Source organism: Schistocerca gregaria, chromosome 7 (assembly GCF_023897955.1).
Source record: "Schistocerca gregaria isolate iqSchGreg1 chromosome 7, iqSchGreg1.2, whole genome shotgun sequence".
Classification (NCBI taxonomy): Eukaryota; Metazoa; Arthropoda; class Insecta; order Orthoptera; family Acrididae; genus Schistocerca; species Schistocerca gregaria.
The window spans coordinates 27783832-27797942 of NC_064926.1; the positions used below are offsets into that span (position 1 = coordinate 27783832).

Genomic DNA, 14111 nt, shown 5'->3' on the forward strand with positions numbered 1-14111 from the left:
AACTACCACTGGAGGTCTCCTAATTGTAAAGTGTAACATGGCGATGTGCAATGTAACTGTGTGAGTGAGTGAGAAAGAGTGTGCTGTGGTCGTGTGTCTGGCCACCCACACATGGGGCACCTTCCCGTTGACAATGACAATGCCAGACCGCACACAAACGCTGCGACGTATGTAACAATTCTACGTCTTTAGTTCACCGTCATCAATCTTCCTCCATAATGTTCCAACCTGGCCGCATCACCTATTTCCAGAGCTCTCAAGGACTTCACTATGATAGTGATGAAGGTGCGCAAGCAGAGGTGAGATGAGGTCGTCGCTTCAATCTGCACATATCTATTAATTAGTTTAGCTTAATCAAGTTTATCGCATGGGAAGAAGTCATGATTACAACTAATAAAGGGGCGCCGTAGCGACGGACCCCCGACGTGTTTTACGGGTGGCGGCAGCCGCCTGGTAGTCTCCTGCGACGGTGCAGAGGTCTCACGTCGCGAGGCAGTCGGTCCACCGCTTTCCCTCGCTCTGGCCGGCCGTATCGGGGATCTGCGCCGTGGAACGCGCTGTCCCGGACCGTGAAAACCGATCGGAATAAATCGGGCTGTGAATAATACAGGGCGAGCGTCCGACCGCCTGTTTACTGGCAGGGATTTCGGCAGCGCCGCCGGCAGCCGTTTCCACCTGAGAGGTTGAAGCGAGGCCGACGCCTACGTCTCGGCCAGAGACTATCGTTTCTCTTCCTACACTTTTATGTTTTCCGCCGTGTCGCCCCGAACAATTTACTTTCGTTTTTCTTCGCAGTGGCTGTTTTTCGATGCGGTGTTTATGTTCCATCGATAATCTGCTGCTGAAGCTTTAAACGTTTTCTGTGTAGTGCGCCAATACCTCGACGATGTTTTGGGAGTGCAGCTGGTCGCCATCTATTACCGCAGCGACTGACTAGCGCTGCTGCATGGCGGTAGCAAGCAGCGATGTGCAGGCCAGCAACCGAGGCGGGGTACTCAGTAACTGCTAGAGTTCCTGTTAGCCGGCCGCTGGTGACCGAGCGGTTCTAGGCACTTCAGTCTGGAACCGCGCGACCGCTACGGACGCAGGTTCGAATCGTGCCTCGGGAATGGATGTGGGTGATGTCCTTAGGTTAGTTAGGTTTAAGTAGTTCGAAGTTCTAGGGGACTGATGACCTGAGATGTCAAGTCCCATAGTGCTCAGAGTCATTTGAACCATTTGGTTCCTGTTATTTTTCTTGTTCAGATCTCCGTGTTGACACATATCGATAAAATGAACATCGCACGAGACTAGAGTTGTAAAACTGCCGTAGTTCATCAAAAGCAAGCGTACACTACCGGATTTTTCGTAGTAGTTGTGGCCAACTAAGATGGTAATCGCGTTACTTGTACGTTACGTGTGTTGTATATCTGTCGCTTGCTACCTCATTGAATTGTTCACGTATGCAGTCAGTATCTTACTAAATTTCTCTATAAACTGGAAGCACTGAACTGTACATTAAGGGCGAGCGTTATCCACGGCACATCTTTGTTCCAAATAGTCATCCTCGTCTCTGTTACAGCAGAATTGAAATTGTCAACCGTTAGTTCAGAGCAATGTTGTAGTAAAAACAAAATAAAGAAAAAAACAATTTATATCTATCATGTAGCGCTTTAAGACGCACTATCATCAAAATAAATGCAAAACAAATAAAAAATCACAAAACAAAGCGCATCAAACACCGTTATAGTACTTCGTCGAGCCTATATAAAATTTTTGTAGTGTACCGCACTTACCAATATTAACAAAAAAACTCTTGTGATCGTAATGAACGTTATATTGATTACAAAATAATACTAATAGTTAAATAGATTTTATTTACGTTTGTCCATGTTCTAATATTTGTGAATTCCTAAGGGGACAAACTACTGAGGTCATCGGTCCCTAGACTTACACACTACTTAAACTACCTTAGACTAACTTACGCTAAGGACAGCACACACACCCATGCCCGAGGAAGGACTTGAACCTCCGGCGGGAGGGGCCACACAGTCCGTGAAATGGCGCCTCATACCGCGCAGCCACTCCGTGTGGAGTTTGTCCATGAAAATCCTACTTACATCAAAAGTAATTGCTTTGGTTTTGTAAGAGCGCAGACCTTACGCAATAAAAGAGTTTTTCTTACTTACATAATGTAATTTACTTAGCATTTACTACCGAACCATAGGTTTGCTAGAGAGCAACTCTACATTAGACTGATACGGGGCCACTCTGTTGAATGCGAATATGATATTCCACTTTAAAAATAATTTCGATTGTAAAGACACACAAACTGACGCTTTTCGTGCGCTGCATGAAATATTGGACGGGCTGTATATTTGGGCCGATTGCAACTACGCATACCAAAAAAGAAAAGAAAAGAAATTACAAATATCTGACGCAACACCAGAGAAGAAGCGCCTGACGACTTTCATGAGAGACACCTAACCAGCTGTGCTGCATCTCGTACTACCTAACACAGTAAGCTGGTACAGTGATTTTCAGATAGAAAACCTAAAGAACGAATTTCTTAAACTCGAGAAATATTTTATACAAGCACATCGACAATGTTAATTTCACTCTGTCTACGACCTTTCAGATGGAGCATACGATTGGATCAGACATGCCATACGAATGCCACAGAGTCCCTACACCCTGCTGCCTCCCAGGGACCAATAATAAAACATTCTAGCTTCACCAGGAAGCGTCAGCACACATATAACTCTAACAATAGTTGTTTCCCATGTGATGACTTTCGAACTAAATAGCGTATACTTTTATTCAGTTATCAGACTTCAGTAGCGTTTCATATATACTCGTTTTTATGTCGTTCCATAGACATGTGCTGATAACATTCATATAATTGTGCAGTTATATGATATTGGTCACGAGAATATAAATTTCACGCCCGTGGATTTGGAGCAAACCATTGTAGCAAACAGCGTAATATCAAAATTTATATTCTAATTACCACTGCTGGATAATTTTGTGAATGTCATTAGCAAAAGTCTTGGACATTTATGGCCTGTAGGTTGCAGTTCTTAAGCAGAGATGGAGATGGCTGTACAGGACAGGCTAGCTTGGTGAGATGCATCAAACCAGTCTTCAGACTGAAGCCCACAGTAACAAGAGATTACAAGGGCCGTTCAATAAGTGTCTTAACACATTTTTTTCTGAAAGCAACTTGTTTTTATCAAGGACTCCAATGCATCGTGTTACTGCCCACTCTTTTGGGGACAAAACTCTATTTTCCAGCACAATCTTGAGGCCCTGCGTCACGTTACTGTCAGTGCCTGTGCACCTGCGTCGTACCACTCTGCTGCTCGACGTCTGAGCCGAGGTCTTTCTGCATCAGGAACCTCTCCACCATTCATGCACTGCTTCCTGCGCAAGGTGGTCCTTAGTTGCTCCTTATGGTCTTCTGACAGGTGGCGAGGAACCAAGTTTGAGTACCCTAGTTGGTGGACGAAAGTGTCAGCGCTACCAACAAAGACGTGAAGTTGTGCAGCAAGGTGTTCGACTGTGGTCTGTCGATCACCTCTCGAACGAGAGTTTCCGCACGTTCGAATACTGCGGCAGTGACAGCTGCGTGTGGAATGAAATCTGTCAGTAGAGGAAAGCGAAATCCACATAATTTATATGTTTTTAAAGTCGTAAATACAGTCCTACAGCAAGTATTATAGAGAGTACTTCTTATGTATATTAAGTTTATTTGAAAATCCTCCAAGCATTCCCCTCCCTACGGTAACCCATACCTAGGGTATTTGTCGTCAGTAATGTTACAAATCAGTCCAATCATCCGGAAAACTGTGGCTGCACTGTTAGTACTGATGATTTTCGGTTATTTTTACCTCACCCTCCCCAAGTCCACACCGCTCACGTATGGGTACTAGGTAGTCTACGTCTTATTCCTAAATATTTTCTTTCCAGAGAGTAAATCATATCTATCGAGATGGTAGAAATTTCTCACGTGTACCTGAGTTCTGTTTAACCCTCCCCACAACTTTCAAGTATAATACAGGTGCTAGGAGTACCTTGACCACGTGCGACTTACTTTCCCAGACTGTGAGGTACACATGTGTACTGAAATTGACTGAAACTGCTAAGCGCCTCAGATGAGCTAGTTTTGTCCCCTCGGTTTTGATACAGAATGACCGTTGCAATACTGACGCTCGGTGAAAGCATGCCTTCCTGCTAGTGGCACAGAATGTCAGCACAATTAGAACATTTTTGTTGTCCTATGTCGTAGCAACACGCTATATACGTGGAGAGATCTATTTTTGTCGTGGTCTTCAGTCACAAAACTGGTTTGACGCTGCCCTCCAAGCTAGTGTAACCTGTGGAAGAATCTCCATTTCTGCATAACAATTGCAACTGGATCTCCTAACTCTAGTGAACCCTTTAATTTTCACCCTCACGACATCGTTGCCTCCATTATCAAATTAACGATTCTATTGTCTATTGTGTCAACTTTCAATACCCACATTTCACTTCTGCACAAGGCTACGCTCCAGACAGATAGCTACAGAAAAGTCTTACGAACACGTTTATTCTCACGGAGTGCAGATTCTCTCTCACCAATGCGCATGTCTCTATCTACAAATGCCAGCTACTGCATCTGACCTTTTAAACTAGTTCCCGCCTGCTCCGCTGCTGGGCAAATGTCGCTTCCTTTGTGGGTGGTGGTACATGTAGTACGTCCACAGAGGAAAATTGACAGTGACAGTTGGCCAAGAGGAGGAAAGCCAGACGGCGTTTCGTCCGTAGTAACACCTCCTGAAACCGCCAAGTCTCGACCGCACTCTCCTGCCACAGACGGCCCGGGTGCGGGTCTTCGCCGCACGGAAAAAAATAAAACGGGACTCGGGAAAAATCCTTCAGAAAGCAACTCGGCAACTTCTGCGGAGCACGCTTTTTATTGCCAGTCCGTCAGCTGTGGGCACACAAAAAGGAAGCGAGCCTGCAGCCGGCAGCCGGCGCCACTCTGCCCCTCCTCTCGTCTGCCGGCGTCGCGACGCCTCGCGCCACTGGCTGTCGGCGCGCTTAGCGCCGGCGCCAGAGACGGACGCGGCCCGCCAGAAATGAAATCTCCGGTGATTCGCTGGCTGCCTGATGCGCGCCCACGCGGCCGTAGTCCGGGCAACGGCGCGCAACCGCCAATTTGTCGTGGCGAGGCGGGCCGCGGCGCCCAGCGTCTCCCCTGCCTGACGTCGCCGCAGCCTCTGTCCTGTCCTCAGCCCCATTCCGCGCCACATTTAATACCCGGCTTGCGGGAAGCTCCAGATATCTGACAGCCCAGGGTATTTTCGCTCACTTTAGCAAATTTGGTGAGCAACCACCATCCATTTCGACTCTTTATCACCTTTTGGGCAGCTGCGTAATTCTGAAGGGTTTCATTCCACATGTTCGTTGACACTTTACCATCCCGAAGTACACTTAGAGCTGTAAAACTACCGTAGGCTACCGTAGACTGTCTCAAGTAAGTGTGGACTCCTTCGCTTTGGTCTGCCGCGCGGCAAACCCGCGCGGTCAAGGGCGTGTTGACACATTCTGTGCGGCTGCCCGGCTGCCCGTCGGAGGTTCGAATCCTCCCTCAGTCATGGGTCTTGTGTTGTCCTTAGCGTAAGTTAGTCAAGTTAGTTTAAGTAGTGTGTAAGACTAGTGACCGATGACGTTCGCAGTTTGGTCCCTTATCAATTCACAGACATTTCAACAGTTTTTGCTTTGGCCATTTAAGTTCGTAACTACACTATCTTATGTTGTGTGTGTTGCATTTCGAACGCTTTGTTTGCATATCCGATCAGTGTCACTGAATTCCCCTAGAAAACGGAAGCAGTGAGCCGTCTGGAAATCGAGTAACAGTATGCAGGGTGTTACAAAAAGGTACGGCCAAACTTTCAGGAAACATTCCTCACACACAAAGAAAGAAAATATGTTATCTGTCCGGAAACGCTTACTTTCCATGTTAGAGCTCATTTTATTGCTTCTCTTTAAATCACGGAAACGCTTACTTTCCATGTTAGAGCTCATTTTATTACTTCTCTTCAAATCACATTAATCGTGGAATGGAAACACACAGTAACAGAACGTACCAGCGTGACTTCAAACGCCTTGTTACAGGAAATGTTCAAAATCTCCTCCGTTAGCGAGGATACATGCATCTACCCTCCGCCGCATGGAATCCCTGATGCGCTTATGCAGCCCTGGAGAATGGCGTATTGTATCACAGCCGTCCACAATACGAGCACGTAGAGTCTCTACATTTGGTACTGGGGTTGCGTAGACAAGAGCTTTCAAATGCCCCCATAAATGAAAGTCAAGGGGGTTCAGGTCAGGAGAGCGTGGAGGCCACGGAATTGGTCCGCCTCTACCAATCCATCGGTCACCGAATCTGCTGTTGAGAAGCGTACGAACACTTCGACTGAAATGTGCAGGAGCTCCATCGTGCATGAACCACATGTTGTGTCGTAATTGTAAAGGCACATGTTCTAGCAGCACAGGTAGAGAATCCCGTATGAAATCATGGCGGTGAATCGGGGAAGTACAGTACATACTGACGAAACTAAACTGAGCTCTAACATGGAAACTAAGCGTTTCCGGACACATGTCCACATAACATTTTTTCTTTATTTGTGTGTGAGGAATGTTTCCTGAACGTTTTGGCCGTACCTTTTTGTAACACCCTGTATATAACAGGTCATGTAACCTATGGAGCTTGTTTGTTCGAGGTAGTTATCCTTCTGTTTGTTACTTAAAGGAAACAGTCTTTACAGCAAAATTGAAACTTTCAATATGTAGTTCAGGTGTATATGTAGTTCAGGTGTATTTCACGTTACAAATCAACAGTTTTCGAATAAAACCTGAACTAAATAATGAGTTTCAATTTTGCTGTAAATATATATAGTTAGGAAACGTAATTTCTAAAGAAAAGGATGTAATTTCAAAAAATACACAGCGTAAAGATATAAATCATCGCGTCAATACCACGTCGAGCTTATATAAAACATGCTTCTGTTATTTATAAAAAAACTGTAGCACTTATTAATAGTAATAGTAAAAGGAAACTCTTTCCTTTAATGATCGAGAACATTCTATAGACGACATAAAAACAATAATAATGTAGATTTGTCTATGTTTCTTCGTCAGTCCTAAGTAAAATTACTCAAATTTAATCATCTTATGCAGACTAGGAATATTTTAGGATGAAATAAAAAGTTATTATGAACACGTATTTATACAAAGTCATTTTTATGTAACTGAAGAATCGATACCCGCTTGTGTCGTAGGTTTCTTATTGTATCATTTGCTTGATTGCTTGATCAGTTCTTCGTGACATTGACGGTATTAGATAAATAAACTTTCACTCCATTCAGAGCTGATGCCCGTCATCAATAACTCCCTCGAAATGTCATTCTGAGGAAACTTTTACCACTTCTGAATCGTCTTTTGGGTAAAGTCCTGAAAATAGTTGGCTTGGAACTGCTTTGAAGATACGAAGGTAGTCATAAACTATCAGTTAACAGTTATTTATTTTATTCTTTTTAGGTACGTGTCTACAGCCCTGGTACACATTGGGATCTTCGTGCCAAAGTACAGTACCACTGTTGTAAGGAAGCCTTGGTCAAAGTTCAAGAGGCCGCGCCATTTTCTTTTGGGCCTCTGGCAGGTCGATACGGTGCTGTGTCGATGAATTTCAAAGTGTACCAGGACAGCAACCAGTTACCTGTAAACAGAAAAAAATCGTAATGAAAGTCATTAAATTAAAACTTTATCACTACCCTCATAAGTCTCCCCATCGCATCCCAGAGATGCTCCACAGGTCACAAATCTGAGGATCCGGTAGGTCAGTCAAGGATCTGTACAGTCCTGATACCGTTTGCGGTGTGATCTGCAGTCTGGGGCAATGCGTCTTTCTGATATATGTCATTTGCTACCTTGGTTAAGAACGATAAGACAACACGGTTTACCAGTCAATCCACATTATGGTGGAACTGCTAATTTAGTCGTTTTATCATATCCAGTAGCTCCCAACATGACCATTCCATCATTCAGCTTCATAGAAAGTTCATTGTAGGAACTGGAGAGGTACGGCTCTCGAGATTCACCGCTTCCTGCGACCTCACACCATGTCGCCTACGAACGCGATGGCCTACCTCTGACAGCCGTAAACAGAACCCAGACTTATTGCCCCCTAGTAGCACACAATGCTCCAGCCGACTATGGCTTACACTATCCAAATCTCTCGTACTTTGTGGAACGGTGTCGTCGATAAACGACGCGTGGAAACTCCACATCTCTATCCACTTTCCAGTAATGTCCTCCTGACGGTTCGTGGTGAAACTCTGGCTATAACCTCGGTTACTGTTGCTATCCACGTGTGTGTCAAACACAGTCGAGCAATTTTACGATCTTCTCGTGGCGTGGCCCCTCTGGAACAGCTCGTCGCAACGTTTCCCTTTTAGATCTTCTCGTGGCGTGGCCTCTTTGGAACAGCCCGTCCCAACGCTTTTTGACACACTCTTAGCCTAAGGGTTTCTAGTCACCACTCATTCCGCATAAAATTGTCTTGTGCGATCTGTCACTATGATGCTCTCACGTCCATATTGCCAGTGAATCGATCATTCTCAAAGTCAGAAAGACAACAAGGTACTGCAAATGCACATGGTTTGGGCTTGTGTTCCTCGCTAGAGTGGAGGCCTGAAACAAACCAGTTATATGACTGAAGGCAACAACGGTAACACAGTGCAGCCGTCGGACTAGATGCAAAACCGTTCTTGGTGCCTTATAAGTGAATCATACAGCCAGCAGGTCACTGACTTAGCTCATCTTTCGGACGACTGTAGTTCATACTTAGATGTTACGTAATATGCTGTTCTAGCACGTTGTGTGGCTTAAGCGTTTTCGAAGTTAAAAGTTTCACGAAAGTGCTGGAGATCGCGGTGCGAGGGCTGTAGTTGAGCAGTAATGTTAGCGCAACCACCTAACGAGGCAGACTATAAATTTTCGCGTACTGGTTGAGAGTGTCGTTTTTCTTTTTTTTCTTGTTATCTTGCACCAAACACTTTTACCAGTACCACTACAAAGGCTTATGCGTCTTTGGAAGGAAACAATAAAAATAATAATATTGGTAATCACTGTGTGTATACCTCAACGGCCATTCTTTTAAATGTTGATGAAATATTTTTTCAGCTGACATTGTTAACGACACAGTGTGTGTCGCAGAAAGTAGCATTCATAAAAAGTGCTTGGTGCAAGTCTGTGTTATGTTTTGATGTTTTTATAATCGATCCCACTACAATTGCAGGAGGTCTAACAGTGACCACAAGGAATAAATAATAACTATAATGACTTCACTGCGATAATTTCACAAAACGCGCTGGAATGTATCAGTACGTAAATATTCACCTTATCACAAATTCTTAGCATACTTCCATTAAAATTTCGTCACGAATGTACCAAAATGATTGTTATTATTACATTATCATAACAGTAAACACAGCAGATGATATCACTATGGTGGATATCGTCCTTTATCACTTGTCGGGCATTTTCCAAGGGTGTAGCACTACCTGATGTTTCGGCAGATCATTAGATTATTCGTGCAGACTACAGTAACGTGGCTTTTTGTTGGTGGCGGCTGGATACTTCCTCATCGCCAATGGATTTCAAGTGATCACTAAAATCTTCCGACACTGCTCCAGTGCGCCAAGAACCACTGGGACCTCCTTCAGTGCTTTACGACAGAGTCGCTCGAGTTCGGTTTTCATTTCTTAGTATCTGTCAAGTTTTTCAAGTTATTTTTTCAAAGATTCTGCTATCACCTGGCAAGGCAATATCGATGTTCGTACTTTCTTTTTCTCCATAACTGCGATGTATGCTATATTGTGTTAAAAATTATTATTATTAATATGTCACGTATGAGCCACTATGGACTATGGTTTTTTGGACTGTTTCTCCTTTTTTTCTTCCACATTTCTCTCACCATTTCTCCGTATACCTCTCTTCCTGCTCGTGTCCAAGTGGTTCCAGCCTACTTGTTGAAATTTTCGTGGAAACCTTTGGGATCTTATATTCCTTTCTGAGTGGCAGTCATTCTTCAATATGCTGTGAAGTAATTTAGAGGCCTTGGATGACCCATCATTTCTGAACCATGTCTTATCTAGTTTTATTTTACCGAAGAAAGTGCACACTTTTTTCGTCATTCTGTTAGGATTCATCCTTTGGATGTGGCCATAGAAAGCTATCCTTCTTTTCCTAATCATATCTATAGTTTTTTCAACATGTGGTGACTAGTATGATATCTTCCTTATTGTGTTTGCTCTTTCACTGGTCCCTAATTTTTTTCTAGCAGTTTTCTTTCGGTGATTTCCAGTGCTTCCAACATAGGCTATGTGGTTAGAGGTAACAGTTCTGCTGCTTAACGTGCTTCTGGGCGAATCACTGTAGACTAGTGCGTAAGCTTTCAAATTATATACGCACTGTTTTCATCTTACTGAATCTTGCTGCAACGGCTTTTTGTTCAAAATGTCTTGTTCAATAACTACTCCTAGGTGCTAGAATTTGTTGCTTTTCACAATTTTTCCATATTCAATTTTCATTATCTTACAGCTTGCCTTAACATTTGTTATAAGCTTATCTTCCTCAAAGGAGATCTATAAGCCTAATTCTTGAGCTTGTTCTACTAGCAAGTCTGTCTGTTTATTGCCTGTTTCCTCTGAATCAGAAAAAATAACTAGGTCGTCTACAAACTCTAGACTGTCTATAAGTTGTTCGTTTTGTAACCTAATCTAACTTCCACATCGATTAGAGAAAGGAAAAGACAGTGACGGAAAAAAATCGCAACACCAAATAGGAGATGTGCATCATGAACGAAAATTGGTAGGCGTGTTTCTACATCTGGCAAATGATGAACTCAAATTTTTCCATTATCGCGTAAGAGTTGAGCTATTAGCGCTACAATGAGGATGCAAATCAGGTTTGATTTAAATACGCGCTGTGACGGTCTTAATATTTAGTTACCTTTCACACTGGACGTGGTGAGTTGATGTTAGTCAAGAATGCCTCGAAGGCAACAAAGACGCCACTATCAATTCCTCACGTAGTTCGAACTAGGTTTTTTAATACGGTTACGAGAAGCTGGATGTTCCTTCCGCGATACTGCAGAAAGACTTGGCAGGAATGTAGCCACTGTACGTGAGAGATGGCAGCGGTGGTCACACGAAAGTACGGTGGCAAGGGGACAGGCCTCCGGACGAGAACGTGGCTCTATGTCACTCTGGTGAGTCGACCTTTTATGGTGCCTTTCATGTACAGCATCCGAGGGGGTGTTTCCCAACAGGATAACGCTCGCCCACACACCGCTGTTGTAACCTAACCTGATCTACACGGCGTCGACATGTTGCTTTCGCCTGCTCGATCACCAGATCTGTCCCGATCGCGCACATACGGAACGCCATCGGATGACAATTCCAGCATCATCCACAAGCGACATTAATCGTGCGACCAAGTGCGACAGGCACGGAACTGCATCCCAAACAACTGGCAACCGGCACCCGTACAACGCAATGCATGCACGTTTGCGGTTACACCGCATTTCGCATTTGGAATGGCGTGTCTCGCGGTTACATTAACCTGCGATATTGCGATGTTAATCACTGAAATATGTTGCCTAGACAAATGCGTTCCCGAAATTTCATCACCATACATCAATTATCTTTTGGTGTTGCGATTTTATTTCGTTAAAGTGTGAGTACGAGCAGACTACTAGTTTACCGGCTTAGTCAGTTGCTATAACGCCCGTCATTAGCGGTTGGCGGTCTCGTGTGGCAGTCAACATGCGCCATCTTGTATCCTCCGTTCCTGTAAAATGCATGACAAATGCATCAAACTATTTGCTGCAAGTACGTACTACAGCCGCGTGAAAAGTGAGCAAAGCAGGCGACCTGCTGGGTGTACGCTTACCTTTTTAGACCGGGTTTCGCGGGCCAGCCAGGCAGCCTGTGCGCGCCGGCCCTCCGCTGCCGCCGCCGCCGACGACAATGCGCCAGAGCGCCCCTCACCCAGCCGCTAATTGCAGCTGCTAATGCATGCCGCGCCGCTGCCCAAGTGCGTCCGCTCGGCCGCTGCAAGCAGACGGACTCCCCTCTTCCCCTCTACACTCCTCCCTCTTTTATTTCAAATTTTCCGGCAGCACTGAAAGTCGTCACGAGTTTCTCAGCTGCCTTGTCCGCTGTCCGCGTACTAATAGGGACGAGACCTATTACCCCGGCTGTATGGAAGCGACGTGGCTGCCTCGTCAGTGGCTTCACTGCACAAATTTTATATTTCCGAACCGCGTTTATTCCAGTACGTCACAAATGATAAAAATAATGACGACTGAATTGAGAAGGAGGGCACAGCATTCAAATTATCGTCACTACTGCACGCATTCTTTTTCTAGTAATAAATTATAATTAAGTAGGGTCTTTCCGCACTAAGCCACATATATTTTAATGTTTATTGGGTAGATCCAGCGTGTTTATGTACGAGGTGCGTTAAATACGAAATGCAAAACAGTTTTTTTTCTCGATAAGTATCGCTTCAGTGCCCTTATTAAAAGTTCGATTAACTCTGTCGCGTTTAACTCACAGGCACTCAGACATCTTCACACAGCCAAACAATACTCAGCACTCTCTCTAACGTAACATCTGGAATACATTGTTTGGTTACAAATAAACTGTAGTACTTCAGTTAAATCAGTCTAACGGGGATCTGTTTCATACTGATCACTGAAAAAGAAATGAAAAGAAAACATAGGGTGATGAGACAGCTACCCAGTAACAACATTAAAATCTTGTTTATCACAGCTTATTGACATGATCAAACACACTGCGAAAGCTTAAATCACGTATCGTATACGCCTTAGGCACTGTACATTGATTGGTATTCTCACCGTATGAGAAAGCATTTCGCTATAGGGCGGCGCGCTATATAATTCGCGAATTTTAATCCACTTAGTGGCGACGAAGTCCACCAGTCTTGACGTTGATCGATCATTTTTTCTGAGAAAAGTAGAATTCTGAACCAGTCAGGTGTAAAATAGAGAGAGCGCAATGTTATCATAACTTGTACAGAGAGCGGACTGAAGTTACGGAAGTCTGAAGATTTCAGACGGAGGCAACACTCGACAAGAAAGTGAGAGAGGTTTACGGTCTCTCGTCCTGGTTATTCGATCAGTGTATAAAGCAAGCGCCAAAGTAAAAGGGATTTACGTTCAGTGGCTACAATGAAAAAGATTAAATTTTTCTGATGATAGCATATTTCATATTTCCATCAGAGGTAGCAAAAGACTTGGATGGAATTGGTAGTTTCTTGAAAATAGGCTATATCATGAATTACAATAAAGTGTAAATATAAGCGAATGGAGTGTCATATCAGCGGATTTTGAAGAAATTAGTTTATAAAATGATATGCTTAGCAATTTGGCACCAAAATAACTCATGATGGCAGAGGCAAAGAGGATATAAAATGCAGACTGCCAATACAGAGAAAAGCGTTTGTGAAAAACGGAAATAGCTTAACTTCTGACAAAGGGCGCGCAGCGGCCACTGAGAATCCCGTCGGTTACCTCAAGATTGATTGGTTTGCTGATTTGTGGGAGGGGACCAAACAGCAAGGTCATCGGTTCCATCGGTCAGGGGAAGGATGGGGAAAGAAATCGGCCGTATCCTTTGAAAGCAACCATCCCAGGACTTGTGCGGTGTTACCTCAAGAGCTCTGCATAATTCACCTCAGCAGCTGCGACGTAGGTACTCTTTACGTACTGAGGAAGTCATCGTCTTTGTATATGGATATATAAATTCACTTTAACAAACATCTAGGTTTTCATATTTTTTGTCTGGGACAAAACATAGCAGAATAAAATTGAAAATAGTCTCCAGATTCTAACCATGGTTTTTGGACGGTTTCTCTTGGTTGTCAGGCAAATGAAGTAACTGGAATTCCCTTCTCAAGTATTCCACTTGACCATCATCACCAGTTTTCTGCTATATTAACAGGTCTTTTGCATCTCCAATTCATGACATCCATTGCTCCCTTCCCAATGCCGATGTATA

The 14111-nt window shown here is 44.0% G+C and overlaps 1 long non-coding RNA gene across 1 annotated transcript; it reads right to left on the reverse strand.

Moving 5' to 3' along the window:
* Nucleotides 1-7493: 7493 nt before the first annotated feature.
* Nucleotides 7494-12059, reverse strand: LOC126282186 (uncharacterized). Its single transcript, XR_007551344.1, has 3 exons — nt 11980-12059; nt 11791-11877; nt 7494-7741 (listed from the first exon to the last, which is right to left on the reverse strand). It is a non-coding gene; the product is annotated as an uncharacterized LOC126282186 (long non-coding RNA).
* Between the last annotated feature and the right edge of the window lie 2052 nt (nt 12060-14111).